Source organism: Diceros bicornis, chromosome 5, assembly GCF_020826845.1.
Source record: "Diceros bicornis minor isolate mBicDic1 chromosome 5, mDicBic1.mat.cur, whole genome shotgun sequence".
NCBI classification, from domain to species: Eukaryota; Metazoa; Chordata; class Mammalia; order Perissodactyla; family Rhinocerotidae; genus Diceros; species Diceros bicornis.
This window is the reverse complement of record NC_080744.1, coordinates 93,666,282-93,687,224: the sequence shown is the minus strand read 5'-3', so window position 1 is coordinate 93,687,224 and position 20,943 is coordinate 93,666,282. Positions and strand designations below refer to the sequence as shown.

Genomic DNA, 20,943 nt, shown 5'->3' with positions numbered 1-20,943 from the left:
TGTGTGGTTGTAGGGTAATTTATTTACCACTTCTCTACTGATGGACATTAAAGTTGTTTCCTTTTTTTTTTTTTTGCTTTTACGAGCAATGATGTGATGAACTATCTTGAAAAATGCATCATTTCACATGTATGCTCATATCTGTGAGAGGAATTCCCAGAAGTGGAGTGACTTGTGCACTTTTAATTTTAATAAGTACCATCAAAATCCTCTCTATATAGGTTGTATCGGTTTACACTTTATCAACAATTACGAGAGTATCTGTTCCCACTGTCACTTCTCCATGGTAGAGCTGACTTGCATTTCTCTTATTACTAGGGGGCTGACCATGTTCTTATGTGGTTAAGAACCAGTTATATTTCCTTTTCTGTGAACCATCCACATTCTTAGCCCATTTTAAAAATTGGGTCGATGGTCTTTTTCTTATTGATTTGTAGGGGCTTTTTAGATATTAAGAAAATAAGCTCTACCTCTGATATATGTTGCAAAAATGTTTTCCCAGTTTTGATAAGTAAGACACTTGTTTGACTTTGTTTACGTTGATTTTGCCACAGAGAAATTTTCTACTTGTGTAGGGTCAAATATATTAATCTTTTCTTCTATGGCTTCTGAGTTTTAAGTAAATTTTAGGAAGTATTTTTCCTGAGTTCACTTTTTCTATTTACCATCTTTAACCCATCTGAAATTTATTTTGTTATAATGTGTTTATTTTTTAGACAGCCATCAAGTTGTCTCAAGTCACAAATTTTAAAATGCCATCTTTATTTCATATTAATTTACCTTTGAGTCCTGTCTTTCTTTTCTTCCAGCTCATGCCATTACCTCAGAATCATGCTCTTTCCATGGCCCTCCTGTCCCTTCATTCTATTTGTGAGACAAGAGTTGGTCCACATTATCCTGACTGACAGTTATGTTGAATCTCAGTATCTTAGGGAAAGTAGAGATCTCAGAAGCATCCCTTCATTTTACAACCAAGGACACCGAGATCCAAAGAGGTGAACTAGACTTGTCCAAGATGATGGGCCAGGTTAGGGCTTGTGATTTTTTTTTTATTACTACTCAAGAAGAGAAGTACTGATTTTGTCATAAATTCTGTCCAATCAATAGTATCTATTAAGCAACTACTCTGCCCAACAGTGAGCCAGGCACTGGGGCTCCAGAAATAAATGACACAGCTCTGAGCTTTCAAGAAGCTCAGAGTCCAGTGTGGGGTCTGAACACACACACTGACAGACTAAGAGGTTAGGTGAGAGTGGCCAATGAATGTGGAAGAATCCATTAATTCTGCAAGGGATGGCATGGGGAAGGGTCAGAAGATGCATAGTTTTTAATTGGACCTGATATGGACTAGGACTTTGTCCAAATATGGAGAGAAGGCATTTGGCAATAAGAGAACAATGGGACAAAGTGTGGTGTCTAGTGGTATAGAGTCAGGAAGGAAGTAATATGGCTTAGTGTTAGCTGTGGGTGGAGTTTTAAAAAAACAGCTCCTCTGAGAATCTGTGGTCGTTGGCCCTCATGGGTTTGGGCTCTGGTCCTCAAAACTGCAAGCTAAGAATTATAAATAAATGGACCCATCTGTAGGGCCTTAAAGTGTCTGGCAGAAGGCAACACATATCCTCTCTGGAAGAATATACTCTCATCCCATACCTCAAAGAATTCTCACAGATAGAATTCTAATGAAAATAAGCTCACAATCAAAAATCATGAAACACATAAAGAAATAAGCCCTCATGAGTGGAAGTCAGCAGAAGCATTAAATAACAGAACTACACCTGCAAATACTTCAGATACTGGAATTACTGGATACAAAATACAAAATAAGTATGTTTAATATGATTAAGAAAATAAAATGGGGATTTAAAAACACAAGTAAGGAGTAAGAGATTATTAAAAGATAAGATCATGCATATCTGAAAAAGGATAAAATAGAAACACAGGAATAAAAAATATAATAATCCAGATTAAAAACTTAAAAGATAAGAACCAAAGAGAATAACTGCAATGGATTAAAACACATCAAATATACTAAAATCTGTGAGTTAATATTGATATTAAAAATACCTCAGTGGAAGGGCTAAATAGAAAACTAGAAATAAACGAAGAGAAAATTAATGAGCTGGAAGACAAATAAGAAATTACCCAGAAAATGCTAAAAAAAAAACCAAAAGATTGAAAATAAAAAAGAAGTTAAGAGATGTAAAGGATAGAATAAGAGCTAACATACATCTAATTGGAGTTCCCAAGGAAAGTCTAGAAAAAGATAATGATAGAGAGACAATATTCAAAGAGATAAAGGCTGAAGATTTTCTAGAACTGATAAAAGTCACCAATCTTTGGTTTCAGTAAGCCCAATGAATCCTTAGCCAAATAAAATAAAATCCACTCCTAAATATATTATGGTGAACTGCAAAACACACACACACACACACACACACACTATAGTGAACTGCAAAACACACACACACACGTGCGTGCACATACCACCACCACCATCACCACCACCACTGACAACAAAACAAAAACCAGAGAGAAGAAATTACCCAAAAAGAACAATAATTGGCTACCAACTTCTCAACATCAACAACGAAAGCCAGAAGACAGTGGAATACCACCTTTAAATACTAAGAAAAAATAACTATCAAACTAATGTTTTATACCCAGCAAAACAATCTTTTAACAATAAGGATGAAATAAAATTTCAGCCAAACAGGAACTGAAAGTTTCTGATTAAAAGACCTTCACCATATGATGTTCTGATCCCGGAAAGAAGGCCTGAGATTCAAGGAGAAATATGAGTCAACAAAATGGTAAATAGGTGGAAAATCAAAGCAAAGGTTAACGAAGCATATAGAACATTAAAAATAATGCCCAATTTGTGGTATTAAAGAGTGAAACAAGATGGAGCTAACCCACTGTACGACAACTGAATGTGAGCAGGGACAACAGTGACTTTACCTAAAGCATCTCAAGGTCCTTGCATTGTTTGGAAAAAGATATAGACATCAACTAACTTTAAATCTTATGCAGTCCGCATGCATTAAAAGAATAGAAATAGACTGTATAAGTTCCAAGGCAGTAAAGAGAAAAAGCAAAGGAAAGGAAAGGAAAAAAAAAAACCTTTCAATTAATTTAAAAGAGAGAATGAACAGAGAAGAATCAGAAAAAGAAACAGAAAGCCCAAAATAAGATGGTAGAAAGAAATCCATATATATCCCAAACCATAACTCATGTACCCCCACTCTAGGCTGTTTACAGAAGACAGGAGGACAGGCACATAGCCAAGAGTCCTCGCCATGCCTAGACACGGAAGGGAAGCAAGCAGCAGAGAACCGTGGCTGAGGGACCAAAGCATACCAGAAAATGGGGAGTGGCAGAAAAAGCAGGATCAGAGAGGGAGGAGGGAGACCCAGAACCCACTGGGGGCAAGACTCTCCATGACAGTACCTGCTACGGAGAAGGCAGGTAAATAGAGGTGCCACAAAACATGCCACCAGGTGTGATTAGGAGGTGGCCAGGGACTTCTGGGAGGGCAGGTTGGAGTAGGTGGTGAAATACTCTGCTGTTTTGGAGCTGGAGAGGAGCGGGGAGAGAGGAAGTAGGGACAGAGAAAGTGGACTCTTCTTTGTGGACTCTTCACCCTAGGGTGAAGAGAGGTACTGCAGGATGGGGGTTGGGGAGAGGTGGGGCCCAAGGAGAGGGTGACAGGTGTGTCTGGAGCTGCAGTGGGGAACTGGGGCAGAGGAGGAGGCCCAGTCCACAGTCCTAGGGAGGCAGCCAGGGCAGGGCGTGGGAACGAGGGGAGGGGCTGAAGGTGGGCACGTGGCCTAGGTGGGTAGGCATAGGGCAGGGGTGGGCAGGGCTACTTCAAGGAGGGCTGTGCAGTGGGGGGACAGGAAGAGCTCAGAATTTCAGAGGTGTTCTGGTTCCGGGTAATGGCAAGTCCACAGGGGTCTGTAGCTACTGGATGGATGGGAGGTGAGGCTGTGGGCCTGAGGGGCCCAGGATTGGACATCATGGGGTGGGGCTAACCAACCAGCTCCGCCAGCCTCCAAAGGGTACCTGATGCTTACTGAGAGGCCAGCTTGGACGTGGTCCTTACGAGGACATTCTGATGTGGTGCATAAACAACTACTCATGTTTGGCTATTGTTTTTTACCAACCACATGCAGGACAGCCTTGCCCGTCCGGAAGCCCATTCCACCGCTGCCCCACTGGGAATGGGATGGGGTCAGGGATGGCATTCAGGCACCACCCAGAAGACAAACCACACATAACCAAGAGTCATCACAGAAGTTATAGTTTCCCATGGAAATGTGGAGGGTGGACATTCCTGCATTCCCTATAGTGACCGTTCTTACCTGATTTTGATTCCCTGTTTATTACACACTGGGGGAAGGGAAAGAAGAAAGGGAAGCCAGTTGGGCCACAATGTGATCCCTTATTCTCAGCTTCTGGCTGCACTGAAAATCCTCCTGTTTCCAACAGTTCTCTCAGTATGCCCGAAATATGCACACAATAGAGCATATTTACTTAATATCAGAAACTCCTTTATGATGATGGTTGTAGAAGAGAGAATCAAAACTCTCCTACAGGTCAACTCACTTCTAATAGTCTTTTTACTCCATTTATAAATACATAGATTATAAAGATAATACATACTGATAAAAATTCAAATAGCACAGAAATGAATAAAAGAGAAGACAAAAGGCCTCTGTACTTGGGGTGAGGCACTAGGGTTGGGGGAAGGGTCAGGTCTGCGAGCTACACACATTAATTAGTAGGTAATAAAAACCAGTCATTTTACCTTTTGAAGCTGCTGACTCCACATACATTTGGCCCTGCACTGGCCTCTAACATCCTTTAATCCCTCCTTTCAGAATCTACCCCAATTTCCTGCTACCACCTCACCCCCCTTATTTGACAGTGCAATTCTTCAAGCACCTTCTATCTGATTCTAGAATTTTTAATTTAGCTTGCAGTACTGCAGTGGGCTTATTTTGTAATTCTTTTCTCTGCAAACAAGCATGAGTTGGGCCCAATAGTGATACAGGCTCTCATGGGCTAGCCAGGCAACCTGATGCTATTCGTAACATGTTTCCTTGGGAAAATCCTTTCTGTTTTCTGCCTGAACAATTGGGAGATGCTTACTTGTAAAGTGGGGGCGTTGGTAATCTCAGTTTCTGTTCTACCAAAAAAAGCCCCCCGCAGTTCCATCTGCCCTGTTACTAGGGTAGGCTTTGTGAGCAGGGACTCTGGGGCCTGACTGCCTGGGTGCCAATCCTTGTTCTGAAACTTACTAGGTGTGTGACTTCTGAAAAATTATTCAACCTAAACAAGCTAATAAATGGAAAGTGCTGAGAATAGTGCCTGGCGCAGAGTAAGTGCTATATAATAAAAGAGCCGGGTGAGACTAGTCAAGAAAGGCATTTGCGAGCTAGCCCTGATGGCCTAGTGGTTAAAGTTCACCATGCTCCCCTTTGGCGGCCCAGGTTTGGTTCCCGGGCATGGAACCACACCACTCGTCTGTCAGTAGCCATGCTGTGGCAGCAGCTCACATACAAGAACCAGAATTCACAACTATACACAACTATGTACTGGGGCTTTGGCGGGGGGGGGGGGGGGGGGAGAAAAAAGGAGGAAGACTAGCAACAGATGTTAGCTTAGGGCAAATCTTCCCCGGCAAAAAAAAAAAAGAAAGGCATTTGCCCCTAGTTCTGGGAGGACGCAGACCCTGGTGAGGCTGGTGAAAGCTATGGGTCCTCTTCCCAGAAAAGTGCACAGACACGTAACCCTCTACACAGGTGCAGGTGCAACTACAGCCCACCCACAGACTGCAGGGGTCAGGGACCCCTGGTTTCAGCCCTGTGGTCCTCCCTACAGCGATGTGAGGATCTGGGGGATGAAATGCTGTGGCAGTTCTTCAAGTATTATGTTCACATGCACAGAACTGTCGCTCAGGTTCCTCCTTTCCTCGTTCTAGGTTCCGCTTTTTGGCAGAAATGTTACACCTTTCTTCCTGAAAGCCCTTTTGATTCTTGCCAGTTTTTCTCACACTTCACATCAAATCTTGTGCAACAAAACTCCACATGCTTTTTTTGAACTATTCTGATCCCTCCCCAAAGCTCTGGCGGTCTGGCCCCTCTTCGCCGTTTACTGAAGTCAGACCAGAGCATGGACTAGTGTCTGCTGGCCCCACCAAAGACATCGCAGAGGACAATGCTGTGTCCTCACCCTCGATACGCTTGAAGACAGCACAAACCAACAGAAGCCGAAGCTCAGAGAAGCCAGAGGAACTTGTGAGACGATCTAATGCCCTCGTTACCCAGAGAGGTGACTTGCCCGAGTCACCCAACACATTCACAGCAAAGCCAAGAAACTCCCAGTTCAGCACTTGGATTCCATCAGCATTTCTCAGACCTTACCCTGCATGGGAATCTTGTTAAAATGCAGATTCAGCAGGTCTGGAATGGGCCCGAGTTTCTGCATTTCTGACTAGCTCCCAGGTGATGCTGCTGCTCGTGCACAAACCACATACAGAGTAGCAGGGGTTGACATCAAGGTGAATGGACTGTCCCACCCTGGTTAAAGCTTCTTCACTCACCCTTCACATGGCTGTTTAAATGCCCTTTCTTCAGGAAAGCCTCCCTTCCCCTGTCCTCTCTGATTATCAGCTCCCATGGCCTCTGTACTTCTTCCTTTGAAGCATTCATAACAACTGTAATTAAAGAGTATTTGTGTAATTATTAATTTAATGTCTGTCTCCCAGGGAGACTGGATGCTCCACCAGGATGGGACCAGCACACTGTCAATAAAAGGGTAGTTGTTGTGGTCTGGAATAGCCTGGACCAGCATCCTGGAGTAGGAAGGTGAGGTTTACATTTGTGGAAAACAGCTTCTGGAGGCCTCCAAGGCCAACAGTGACATTTCTGGCTTTAAAATTCCTACCAGTTTCAAATATGTGCCAACTAAAACTTAAGTTGAAAAGCAATCTCAAAAAAAAAATCTCCTAAATCTTTATCAAGTGCAGAATAATCCTGATCTGGTACTAGCCACTCTGCTTGGGGAATAGTTAGGTCCCCCAAATCAGCATTCCCTTACAGTCTTCAGGCACTGTGAGGCCCTGGCAAAGGAAGCAGAGGGCACGCTCCCTGACCCGCCTCACTCTGCTGCAGACCAACAATTTCTTCTCCAGGTTTTCTGCTGCCATCCTTTTGAGGAACTCCAAAGCTCTGAATGCGCAGCTCCTTGGTGTGGGCAGAGACGTCTGACCTCATCGTCATTCTAGGGAGGCAAAGTTTGAAGTCAGTTTGCCTGGGTTCAGATACCAGCTCTGTGCCCTTGGATGAGTTCCTCAACTCCTCCGTGCTCCAGTTTCCCAATCTGCCACATGGGAATAAGTGCAGTAGCTAGCACCTGCGAGGAGGAAGGGAGATGATAGACACAAAGCACTTACCCTAGCCTGGCCCAAGATATAGGATTATTATTCTTCTCCCCATATCCAGTCCAATTCAAGACCTTTCTATTGTTTTGCACACAAGTCTCCACCCAGAGCTCCACCCCATTCGGATTTTCTCTTCTCAGCCCCTCCTGCCTTACCTGTCTGGCACTTGTCTGAAGCAATGACTCACTGCAAAACTCTGCAGCTCCCATCAATCACCTCCCTGTCCTGCCTCTGTGTATCACTCATGGGTTCCTTCTAGGAGGGAAATCTTTTTCCTAATGTCCAGTACATTTTTTCAACAAGTATTTATCCAGGGCCCACTATGTGCCAGGCCCTGTTCTAGGCCCAGAGGCTTAGCAATGAACCAAGAAGGACATCCACCCTCAGGACTTAACGTTCTAGTGGGAGATCTGATCTACGAAGAGAGATCAGTTCAGGTCTCCGGCCCTTCCTTACATCCCCACCCCCCTCCCTGGACCAATCCTAAATAAATCACAAACAAGTACAAAGCATGAAGAAAGTACTCCAGATCAAAAAACGCTGTGTGACTTGGGAACACCCCGATCACTAAACGGCTGCCCTGCTGAACTGGTGGACTATGAAGAAGTATGTGTTAAAACAGCCAGAAGCACCTGGTTCCCCCAGGAGTCATGCCGGCCCACCAAGTCCTCCAGAACAGTATGTGTAACACACCTGGAAAACAAGGCACTCAATTTACCTGTCTCATGCAAGTAGCATAAGCCCATGGTTTCATGTTCTCATAGCCATGTTCTCTGGATGGAGCCTGATTCGGATTCCCCAGCAGGAAGGGAGGAAGCAGTGGCCTTGTTAAGAGCACTGAGAATGGACTCTGAAAGCTCACATTGGAGTGCTGGCTCTGCTACTTGCTGTGGGATCTCAGGCATGGAGCTTCTCTCATGCCTCAGTTTCTTTTAGATAACCTCTAAGGTCCTCTTCCAGCTTTGAAGTCTGAGGACTGGGATCAACCACCATTAACATGAGACTCAGCTGATTCACAGATTCCTTAACTCAACAACATGAACCCCTGCCCTGGGATATGAGGGTGAGCAAATCAGATGAGGAGCATCCTCTGAGATGCACCCAACTCCTCCTTTATATATTTACTACCTTCTAACTTCACATTTGAGCTTTCCAAGCACAACTCTGATAGAAATATCTCTGGGCCACAAGGCAAACCTAAAATAGAAGGCATGCAAAATCTCTGGTGGTCCCATTAGCCTCCCTTCCTCCAACTTGAAAACCATTCCAGACCTTGTCTGTCTTCTCGTCTCCAGCCAGCGAGCCTAAAATAAGTCCCCCCCTGTAGAAATGCCTGTTTGGAATGGAAGTGACCCAAGTACAGAACAAATGGTCTGCTGGCCACACACCACAGGACAGGAACTCACCCAGGAATCTGCTCTGAGAAGAGGGAGCCTCTGCCCCCACTTTAACTCACTGCATCTCCCTCCATGGGCACGCAGGCAACCAGGCAAGCCTGGAGGAAAGAAAATGTGACCCAAATGTCCAACTCCCCCTACCCAAGAGAAAGCAGCTCTCCCCACACTGCCCTCATGCAGGAAAGCCGAGTCCTGCAGGTTATTGGAGCGCTAATGCCGTTGGAACTATAGGTGATCAATCAGAGGTCCTGTTCCAAGACCCGCAGGTGCTGGGCAAAGGGTGACACGTGGCCCAAAGGCCAGCTGACAAAACCACCAGCAAAGCTCTAGAAAATAACATTTGCTTTAAAACAAACAAGAAAGGGACAGCCATACTAAGTCTCAAAAATGAAAACCAGACAGACCCATGGCTTTGATCACAAACACTTAAGAACACATTTTCTAATGTCTAATGACAATTAGGGGTGGCTTTCTTCCCCTCCTCCACCCTGCTCAGCAGGTCCTTTGAAAGCCCATAGCGAGGGCGCCACAGGGATGCAGGCCCCAGGCCCTCTCCTTGGCAGAAATGAACTTTGTTTTTACTTACATGTGTACAAAGGCAGGACTGAAAGAGCAGCTTCAAAGTTGGCTGGGTGACCCCCAAGGGTGCAAAGTCCCTCTCCACACACCTGTGGGGGAATTTTGTGAATTTCCCAGGCGCCCACGGGAACTGGTTATGTCCCCTCTAGGTCTACGCCGCCTGGGAGTTTCCATTTTGCACAGAAATAAAGGCGCTCCGGGGCCCTTAGCAGTTCGGGCAGCTCACGGGTGGGCCACAAGGACGGGCCCTCACTGGACCGCTCAGACCGAGAAGGATGAGCACCTCGCAGTGCCCCTGTGAAAACGCGCCTAGGCTACAGTTGTGCCTGGTTCGAACCATCGCAGAGCTTAGAAATACATTAATGACCGTTTCAGGTTAGTTAAAACCCACGCAAGCACCTCCCTGGCCTCTTAAATCTTTCCAAACTACAGCTCAGACTGGAAGGAAGCAGCAGTTGCAGCGACCATAAAAGTCATCTTAAAAGGCAAGTTGGAAAAAAAGCCGATACGCACTAGTTGGCAAGTCCGCGGTTAGGGGGGGCGGTGGCACAAGGGCCGGATCTGTGGGATCTGCGCGCCCGCAGGGGCTGCCCCGTCGGTCCCCGGGTTCCCGCGCCCACCTGGCAGCCTCAGGGCCCCTAATCTGCCGCCGACGATCACACCCCACAGCTCTGTCCAATTAGGAAAATGATCGCGAGGAGATGGAGAGAGTGGGCGACAAGGAAGGGGAACTGAGACCAGGGAGACTAAAGACAGGCCGTGGGGACCCCGCCAGGCGGCGAGCGCCTTCAACAGGTCCCTGGCCCGTGGCGCCCCGACGCCAGGCAGGCGGGGGCCTCGCGACGCCCTGCGCGTGGCAGCCGGCTGCCCTCGAGGGCGCCCCGACAGCCCTCCGGCCGGCGGGGACGCGCCGCAGCCCCACCCGCCCGGAGAATAAAGTTTGTGGGCAGCGGCAGGGGCGGGGCGGCGCGGCGCGGGGGTGAAACTTTTGAGTCCCGGGCCGGCGCGGGGGGGAGCGCGCCGGGCCCCGGGACACCCACGTGCGGGCCCGCGAGACGCCGCCGCCTCCCGGGCCTCCGCTCCGCCGCCGCCACCGCCGCCGCCGCGCTTTCCTTTCATTTTTGCTTCTCTCGCTCTCTCTCTCCCTCTCTTCCTCCCTCTCTCCCTCTCCCTCTCATTCGCGCGCTCTCCTCGCTCTCGCCCTCTTTCGCTCGCTCCCTCCCTCCCTTCCCCCTCTCTTCCTCCCCTTCCCCGACCCCCCCCCCCCCAGACGCCATCTCTCCCTCTTTCCCCGGCTTTCCCTCTCTCCCTCCAGCTCTCCGGCATGAGGGAATGTGGAAGTGAAAGGGAAAGACGACATGTTTGCAGCGCGGCGCGGGCCTGCGTGCCGCCGTCCCCAGGGAGAGGCGGGGGGCGGGTCGGCCGCCGCCGCAGCGACCCACCCCCGCGCCCCCCGCGCCCCCGCCGGCGCGCCGCCCGGGGCTGCGGGGCCGGGGGCCGCGGGCCGGCGGGACACTCACCCTGCGTCCGGGCGCGGCTCCTGCGCTGGGGCCCTCGGCGGGCCGGGCCGGGCCGGGGGCTCCTGGCTGCCCACCGCCCGGGCTGCTGCTGCGCGCCTGCCGCCCGCCCGCCCGCCTCCACGCGCGCCCGCCGCCTGCTCCTGCCGCCCTCCCTCCGGCTCCTCTCTTTCTCTCTCTCTCTCTTCCCCTCTCTCTCCCTCCCTCTCTCTCTCTCTCTTGCTCGCTCGCTCGCTCTCTCTCCCTCCCTGGAAGAAGGGAATGAGGCAGGGCTGACGTGAAGGGATGCAAAACAGCTCCTCCTAACCCAGCTCGCAGAGGAAGAGAGAGACAGAAAAGCAGCCCTTTTATCTCTCTTTTGTTTTCTCACTTCCTTCCACCCCCCCAACACCCCCTCCTGTCAGCCCAAGTTTTCTTTTCTCTTTCTACCGCAGAGAGGATTTTTCTTCCTTTCTTTCTCTTTCTTTCGGTTCAACTCTCCCACTCAAATTGAAAGCCTGCAGGATTTTCTCTCTCTCTTTTTTTTTCTTCCTCCTTCCTCCTTTTTTATTTCTCTAAAAGGGTTTTGTTTGCTGTGGGAGTTTCGTTTGAAAATCAAGTCACGCCTTTTTTCCTCCTTTTCTTTCTTTCTCTTTTTTTTTTTCTCCTCTCAGCAGAAAAGGGGAACAAAGATTAACTGAAGCGAGGGGAAGGGGGAGCGTCAGAAGCTCGCATGGAAATGGGGGGCCCGGCACAAAGGGGACCCGGGAACTTGGCCCCCCCCCGTGGGAAGCCTGGGGCGTCCTCCCGAAAGGAGTGTCAGCGAGGTGGGGGCCGCGGCTGGCTGCGGGTTCCTTCCGAAGTGCGGGCGGGGGCCGCGGCGGGCGCCCCTCCCCAGCCAGAGGTGGAGGCTGGGTGTGTTCCTCACTTGTGTATTTTTCAAGTAGGCAGATGGGCTTGGAGCAAACATCCCCGCAGAGCACTGAACTGTAAAAGAGCCTTTAACCAGCTGTTTGCAGAGCCCTGGACGGCAGACTCGAGGGAGCGGCGCGGGCTCTGAGCGCCAGGGCCCGGCTGGGGAAGGGGCTCGGCGGAGCCTTTGGGATCGGGCCTCGGGGGCGCTCCAGTCCCGGGGCCTGGGCCTCGGCCCCAGGCTCACTGCTGGGGGGCGCCGAGGCGTGGCCGCTCTCCGCGCGGGGGTCAGGCCCCTGGCGCCTCCCTGCAGGGTCGCGGGGCTGGGCACAGCCTTGCCTCCCTCCAGCTCCCGGGCAGGCGGGACCCTTGGCCTCCATCCTCCAGAACGCCCGCCACTCCGAGCCGCTTCTCGACTCCGACGCTGGGCCGGTCCGGAGTCCTCGGACAGAACCGGGCAGAGCCGGGCAGAGCCGCCACGAAGGGTCAATTATTCATGTGGCGCCCGGGCGTGCTCCCAAGACCTGCTCTGCCCTTAGCTTCTCCGCAGAAGTGGGGAGAAGACAGGGGACAAGTTCCCAGAGCAAAGTTGGCCCCATTTCTCTTTTTCTCAAGTGAGTATTGAGCACCTGCTGGATGCCTGGCCCTTGGGCTGTGGCTGCTGCCAGGGGGTGGGGAGAAACGTGGGGCCTTTGTGGGCCCCGAGAGTTTCCGCAGGAAACAATGGCAGAGGAGGCTACAGCTCAGGACCAGGTCATCGAGAGGAAGGAAGGCCTGGATCCTCTCCCCTCCCTCCTCTCTTCCTTCCCCTTCTCCTCCTTCCTCCCGGCTGCATCTCCTTGGCTCCACCCCTTCTCCTCATCAATTCCTCCCACACTTCCCTGCTCTCCCCGGCTTTTCACTGGAGGGTCCCTTCTCCCAGCGAGGAGCAGATGCTGCGCCCCATTGTCTCTCCCCCTGTGACTGCAGCCTCCCGGGGACAGGACCTGCCACTCTTCACCCCTCCCCCCAGCCAGGCGGCCTGGGCCTTTGGAGACTGGAGCCCCAAGGCCACTGCCCCTCACCCCCCCCCCCCCCCAAACCAGCTCCTAGTGTTGTGAGCAATGACTCCAGTCACTCAGAACATGATTTGTTTCTGACTGGGAGTGAGAAAACCGTAGCCTGGGACTTTGCTTTAGCAAGGAAGACACCATGGTTTTAGCATCCGCGCACTGAGCCCCAGATGACCTGCCCGCTGCCTCCTCTTAAGGATATACAGGAAGCCACATTTTTGTCATTTTATATCCTCCCACTTAGTGCACCTAAGCTGTATCCTCCAAAGAAAAACAAGGCTCTGATAGTCAAGCATTCACTTAACAAATGCTTACTGAGTACCTGCTCTGTGCCAGCTACCGTGCTGAGGGCTAAGGATGCAACCATCAGCATACATGGTCCTCGCTGAGGCTTTGCAGACTGGCAGACAGGTGGCCACGATGCCATGTGATACATGCAAGGATGAACCAAGGAAGCACCTAAGAGGGTACTTGGATTAGGGTAGTCAGGGATGGCTTCCTGGAGAAGGTTACATCTAGATGAGTAGGTCCATGCCAGGCAAATGCCTGGGAAGGTACAGCCTGTCCAAAGGCCCCAGGGCAAGAGAGCACATTCTTACAGATTCTTGGAACTACCACAAGTATTTGCTGTAGTGTGGAGTACAAGTAGGGGAGTGGGGAGTGAGGACAGTCTCAGGGCACAAGTGGGGGAGGGGAGGGTGGGGAGTAGGTCAGGGCATGAGTCGGGGAGGGGGTGGGTATCAGGGAGATGTTCAAATGGTAGCCTCTCCTGCTTGCAAACCCCATGAACTTGAGTGAATGAGACCCTCAGTGAATAACTTAGACTCAGTTTCCTCACTTATAAACAGAGTGAGAAGACCTGTGGACTGCAGAGACAGGGCCCAGTCTTTCTTGCTGCATATCCTTGGGCAAGTTGACCTAGATTTTCTCATCTGTAACATGGCGATGAAAACACCAGAGTCACAGGGTTGTTGAGGCTTAAGCGAGACCATGCCCAGCACAGTGTCTGGTGCATAAGTGCCAATACATAGTAGCTTTGCTTTGTTATTATTATAAATCAGGGAGTAACAGGGAGGTGCCCTTACTACCTGGAAATAAGATTATGTTCTGGGTTGAAACCAGAATGACTCACCATGCCAGAAACGCAATGAGCTAGCTGTGGAAGAAGCGTTCTGTCTAAGATGCCCTGTGTCCCAACCGGTGGCTGGGCTTGGGGTTCACCTACGCCTGATCAAGATGGCCAGGGTGTCTCAGGAGCGTGACTGGAATATGAAGACTGTGGTTACGAAGGCCTGGCCTGATCAGCAGAGTTGTAGTCTGCCTGAAGAACAAATAGGAATCAGAAGAGAGTGGGCCTCATACAATCCAGGAGGGCCCCTAGGAAGAAGCACCTGGCTATGTTGCTTGGTGGAGAGAAGTAGACAGAAGTTCACACTGTGGAGGAGAGAGAGGGAGAAAGGTATTAACTGACTCCTCCAGAGCCAGAATTAAATCTTTCAAAACCTCTTAGTCCTTTGCTTGGGTTCCTCATTCTCTAAGCAACCTGCAGATGAACTTGGCACCAGTAAAAAAAGCCCCCTGGATCCAGACAGACACCAGCGTTCCAGTTCGTGCATTGTAAACATTTCGCATTTCTATTATTTCTTTATGACACAAGTTCATTGTGGAAGAATTTGAAAATGAGCTAAGGAAAACTGAAAAAGAACCCCCCGTGGAGACATTATATTTTGGTGTATATCCTTGGACATTTTATAGCTACATATCTACATGTAAATGCACATAATAATAAAACTATATAAATACTGTTAAACAAATGAATGACTTTACATGTAAATATGTTATTTTGACAAAGTTAACAAAATGGCATAACACTATACTTACTGAATTGCAACCACTTTTGCCCATAGTATGTCACAAATATCTTTCCCTGTCTATAAACATTCACATTATCATTCTTAACAAATGATATTATTCCATGGTATGTGTGTATCTTAATTTGTTTAAACAAATTGTTGACCCTGGGGGATGTTTCCAGTTTTTCACTTTTATGGACCTGCTGTGATAAGCATACTTGTTCAGTTACCTTAGTGCCAGGTAGATGTCATATTCTGACCATTTTACATATGAGGAGACTGAGTCACAGAAAAGTTTAAAAACTTCCCAAGGTCACAGCTATGGAGTGACTGAGCCAGAATTTGCAGCTCGAGTTTCCAGGTGGGAGTTCCTTTCAGCATCTCTGTTTTCTTCTTTTCTTTAGAGCGACTGTCCCCTGCACCCACCTCTCCGTTATCTCTTTCTCTAACAAATTGCCTCCTTGTGAGAGCCTGTCGGGGCAGGTGACCCACTTGCTTCTCTGACACCATTTTACCTTCGGTAATGTCCACCTCCTGGGGTTGTTGGAAGGAATGAAAGCAGGTAATATATGGCATGTAATGCATGATACTGTATGTCATAAATTGCGAAGCCTGTGTGAATGTTAGGAGGTACCAGCAAGGGCCTAAACTCATGGTCAGACACCACTGTTTAGCCTGACCTGCCCAAACCCAGGAAGGAAGGAAGTTTCTAGATTCACTAGAGAGAAAGAAACCAGTTGTTCTGATGCAGAAGCAGGAGATGGAGGTCTCCTCTGGGCATTTTGGAAGCCCTGCTGTTTTCTCCTAGAGCTGAAATGGGAAGGGAGGTCTGTTATTATAAGGTTTATTAATCCTCATGATTTCCCTAAAGGAGGATGCATTCATGCCACAGACCTTCCAGAATGTTCATTTCCATTTCTGGAAATCTTGTAAACTCAGAAAAGGGATGAAACACAGCTCTTCAGTGTTTCAGTTGACATATTCATCAGAGTAACTGGAAATTAGCAGGTGATTATTAAAATCTTTTTCTTTCATTGGCAGAACCAAACAAACATTTTGAAAAATATCAGTGGCTTGGCAATATCGAATATTCAATTTGTAGTATTAAACCTCCCACCTGGAATCCAGCCAGTGGAAGGTGTAGGACCTCAGGGTTGAACTAAAAGGGGCTGCAGAAAGCAGAGGTGGACCTAGAGCTCCTGAAAGGATGGGCTCGGAGATGGCAGGGGGACCCAGAACTGGCAGAGAGTCGCTGAGAACTAAGTTAATGAGTCTCACAGAAGATGTGTTGGGTAGCAACTCAAAATCCTTAGAAGTATGGTAACAATTTAGGAATACTCAGAGTTTGTGGGGAAAACCGAAAGAAAGCAAAATCTGCGTGGATCGATGGGGTGAACATCTGACATTTGCGAATTATTTTTCCAGGAGTAATGAATGACAGGGTGCATCAAATAACCCACCTCTTCTGACCCGCCTTGTGACCAAGGGTGCATATTTACATGGCTTTATTCCCATCACGGCTTGGACCAATAAGTTAACTGGCCTTATTTGCATAAATAGAAGAATAAACCAAAAGAAAAATGAGCCATCAACCATAAACAGGAGATTGCCAGCTTCACCAAACAGTTACAAACAAATAAATGCATAAAAGCCACAATGATGACACATATTGCTATGGGACTGCTAATTGATACTAAACCTGGAAGGTAATTTGACGTTTGTCAAGAGAAGTTTAAAGGTTTATACCCTTCGATTCAGTAACTTTAGTTCTAGAAATCTGAGAGAGAATCAGCGGTGTGGACAAAGATATGTGTTAAGGATGTTTATCAAAGTATCATTTATGTTGGCAAAAATTACAAACAAAAAAAAGGGAGCGGAAGGAAGGAAGGAAATAACCCAAGTATTCAACAATGAGGAAATGTTTAAAGAAGTTACGGCATGCACGTTTGATGTAATACTATATGACTATTAAAAACCACATTTTTGAAGAATATTTAATGACCTGGAAATTGTTTGTAATATACTGAGTGAGATACAAAACTGCATATGCATCAGAAATATATTTTTGTATAATTTTGTACATACGTATATATTTATCCCAAAAATACGTATAAAATACTTGGAAAGAAATACAAACAAGTTAAAGAGTTATTGCTGTTTGTTGGAATTACAGGTGATTTTTATTTTTTTCTGTGTCTCTTAGTATATTCACCAAATTTCTGTAATGATTATATTATTTTTAGACAATAACATATATTTAGAGATCAAGACCTAGGCTTCTCATTCACTCCACAGTCAGTGGTGCAAAGACCCAGGCCAGGCCTTCAGGGAGCTCCCAGTCCAGGACGAACAGCCAGGCAAACAGGAAGTTAAGCTCCAGAGTGCGGTTATTTCTCCTCCCCTGGAAGTGTTCAGAGACCTAGAAGGAAAGAGGAACCTAGCATTTGGTTGCTGATGGTTTGGGCTCTGGGCTGAATAGACTATCTGTTGTGAAAGTGTATTGTGCAAAAAAGAGAATGGGGCTTTTTGTGAAGGGAGATAAGGAGGGTGTGGGGTGGGAACCAGGAGGATGGGGGAGGAGGAGGCCGGCCTGGAAGCGGTGGGTGGACTGCGGGCAGGACTGCTCTGAAGGTCCCCTCCACCTTGTCCTCCCCTGGGTCACAGTGTCCAGGGCCAGCCAGTACCTGGTGCTGCATTTGTAACGGGGGCTCGATAAACGTCTGTTGTCCATAAGCATAGATGAATGAATGAGTGTGTAACATCAGGGATCACTCTCATGAATTTCCTTTAAGGCATTAATTATACATGTCTGAAAAAGAAAGACTCCATTGAGAAGCCATGATGATGAGCAAGACAGGAGGGGAATTTATAGTCCTCTCCACCAAGGCAGCAAGGTGTGTGTGTGTCTGTCTGCTTTAGTGTCAGGAAGGACCTGGGGTTGAGTTTGAATGTGGTACTAACTGGAGTCTGAGGAACTCTTGGCTGTGGCGACTTGCCAGCTGTTTGACCTTGGCCAGACTCAGTCTCTGAATGCTATGCTGCCCAGAGAATGGGCTTAGGGCCACCTGTGTTTGCCAAGGAGATTAAATGAGATAATGCATGTAGGATAATGTGTAGATAGGAAAGCACTCTGCACATGGAACAAGCTATCGATATTAGTATTATTACTTGTAAACTCCCAGGCCTCACCTGCTGGACAGGGGCAGGGACAGGGTGCCAGAGGGTGAGGACTTTGCTGTGTTGAATCTTCAGACGAGAATTCTTGTTTTGATCCCCCTCTTTGCCTTTATTCTTCACTTCATCAACAAACATTTATTGAGAACCCACAATGTGCTGGCCACCCTCAAGGGTCTCCCAGGCAACCAAGGGTGACAGATGTCAGACCAGCAATGACTTATACAGGAACAGAAGAGGGGTACCCAGGTCTTCCCTTTGGGAAGCTTTCTTAGAAAAGGGGATGTTTAAACTGAGTCTTGAAAGAAAAGTGGGAACGTGCTCAGCAGAGCAAGGAGAACAGAGCGCTGAGCAGGGGAACAGACTGGAGGAAGTTACTTAAGCTCTCTGAGCCTCAGCCTCCTGCGCTGGAGACTCCTGCGTCACTGCTGAGTGAGACAGTGCACACAAAGTGCCTGCCACAGTGCCTGGCCCTCAGCTGGTGCTGAAAAAAGCCAGTTCTTTGTCCCCTCTGTATCAAAATCACTTCCTCTTTAAAGCCTACTTCCCGTTCGCATTTTGCTCTTTTCTCCAGTTCCTGGAGACATGTTAACTGTTGGCTTGGGCCGTGAGTTACTCAGCCTATTTTCCAGGATCTGCAAAATAATTTTAAAAATGGATCATATTTTCCACCATAAAGAAAATCCCAATAAATTTGAAATACAGATATCATATGGACCACATTCTTTGTTCACAATAAGCTGAAACTAGAAATTAATGTTAGAAATCGGCTATTTAAAATTCTCCAAAATATCTTTTGGAGGATAAAGGAGGAAATCAAGAATAAAGTGTTAATTTAGAAAATAACACAGAGAAGAACTGCGCCTATGAAAACCAACAGCAAACATGCAAACCTTTACTCAAAAATTTATTTAGCTTTTAAAATGATTTTAGGGCCGGCCCCGTGGCTTAGTGGTTAAGTGCGCGCAATCCGATGCTGGCGGCCCGGGGTTTGGATCCCGGGCGCGCACCGACGCACCGCTTCTCCGGCCATGCTGAGGCCGCGTCCCATGTACAGCAACTAGAAGGATGTGCAACTATGACAGACAACTATCTACTGGGGCTTTGGGGGAAAAAATAAATAAATAAATAAAATTATAAAATGATTTTATTATTAAACCCAGAAAAACTTAAACAAAATATTCATTAAATAATTTAGAAATATTAAAAAAACACAAAACCCTAATAAAGATGAGGAAGGAAGGAATCAAGAAAAAAGTAGAGAAGAATAAATTAGAAAATAGAAGAACAGTCGAATTAATACATGTGTCCTTGAGCTGGTTCTTTTTGTAAAAACAAAGTCTAAATAATACAACAGACAAACGTAATGAAGGGGAAAAAACCCCAGAAACAAACACAACCTAAGTTGAAATGGTGGAAATGACAAGAGAAATAGACTTTAAAAATATAAAAGGATATTACGTGCAATTCAAAAACTTCAATGAAATAGATAATTTCCTGGAAAAAAAAAATAGAGAAGTTTCTCTGTTAGAATCAGAAGTAGAAAATCTAAACTACCTCCTTCAGTTTCTGCTCGGACACACCGTGGACAGAGCCTGCCCTGCCCAGCTCTCTGCAGTGCCCTTTGACCCCACTCTCTTTCTTTCTCTGCAACAGCATACAGTACCATCTGATGCGACATATGCCTCATTGCTTACTTGTTTCCCTTCTTCTCTCCCCACTAGAGCATGACCTTCCTCAGAAGAGACAACTTTGTTTTATTTTTTAATTAAACTTTTTATTTTGAGATAATTGTTTTTTTTTAATTAAACGTTTTGAGATAATTGTCAGAAAACTGTTTTGCTCTCTGCTGTATCCCTGCTGCACAGAACTGGGCCTGGCGCATAGCAGGCACTTGAAATAAATATGCGTTTACTGAAGAAATGAGTTGAAGAAGAATTTAAGAAAGATATCAAGCATACCATCCTCAAACGTTCCAAGTCCAGATGGTTTTACTGGGGAGGAGGCGGGTGTCTTCTAAAGTTTTGAGGCATGGGTAACCCCATGTTATATAAATTAATCCAGAATATAGCCTTTTCTGTACTGAAGAAAACTACAATTTTTTTCCTAAGGCATATAAAAGAAGACTTGACTACGGAGAGACATACCCTATGCCTGATGCAAAGGGTGGATGATGTGAAGATGGAAAAGTCAAAGTAATTTATAGGCTTGATGCAAATCCACATGTGATTTTTTTCAAACTTTTACAAAAAATTATAAAATTCAGTTAGCAGAATAAACAGAATTTCAAAGAAACTTTTGTAAAAGAAGACTAAGGATGGAGGGAATAGACCTTCTGGACATAAAGCACATTGGAAAATTATAATATATAAAATTGTGAGGTAAATGTACAGTTGTTTTAATAGATTAAAATAGGTAGCTCAAAATGAGACAATGATACACATACTAATTTAACATATAATAAAGTACCATTATTGGTAAATGAGTTAATTTAAAAATTATTTTGGGCTAACTGGCTGGCAATTTAGGAAAAAAAATTTGTACCCTCACCTCACATATTACAACAAATAAATTCTATCTGGACTAAATAATAATAATAAAAAAGGTCAACCCACAGAAAAGTTGTTAGGAAAAGAAAATAGACACTTTCAAACACCTGGAGAAGAAATGGCTTTCTAAGCTTAGATCCAGTGGAAGAAATCAAGGGAAGAGAATATTTTTGGTTATGTAAATAAGTCAAACTTTATTATGGTAAGAAAACAAAAATTATCTCCAAGATATATGGTTAACTGAAGGAAGGAAGTTGCAGTTAATATAATGTTCACATAAAGAAGAAAAATGTACACAAAACAAAACTGGATTTTTTGTGTGAATATATTTATATGTAAATGCCTAGAAAGTGGTCAGGAGCGATATATACAAACTGATAGCATTTGGAGTGGGCAAAGGGGACATTTGCTTTATTTGAAGTGCATGAATTTTAATTTCTTACAACAAAAATATACTCATGTAATACTTGTGTAATTTTAAAAGAAA

The 20,943-nt window shown here is 46.5% G+C and overlaps 1 protein-coding gene and 1 long non-coding RNA gene across 8 annotated transcripts in view; one reads left to right on the top strand and one right to left on the bottom strand.

Moving 5' to 3' along the window:
• ZNF710 (zinc finger protein 710) overlaps window positions 1-11,046 on the bottom strand; it is a 65,926-nt gene extending 54,880 nt beyond the window's left edge. The window contains exons 1-3 of one of the 7 annotated variants that reach the window (XM_058542455.1): window positions 9,428-10,183; window positions 8,851-8,939; window positions 7,102-7,416 (exon numbers count right to left, since the gene is read on the bottom strand). The gene's annotated coding sequence lies outside the window, so the exon portion shown is untranslated. The other 6 variants (XM_058542457.1, XM_058542458.1, XM_058542456.1 and 3 more) reach the window with 6 other exon arrangements.
• Window positions 11,047-12,104: 1,058 nt separating this feature from the next.
• On the top strand, window positions 12,105-16,771 carry LOC131406457 (uncharacterized). The gene is made up of 3 exons (XR_009220145.1): window positions 12,105-12,442; window positions 14,003-15,295; window positions 16,159-16,771. It is a non-coding gene; the product is annotated as an uncharacterized LOC131406457 (long non-coding RNA).
• The last annotated feature ends 4,172 nt before the right edge of the window (window positions 16,772-20,943 follow it).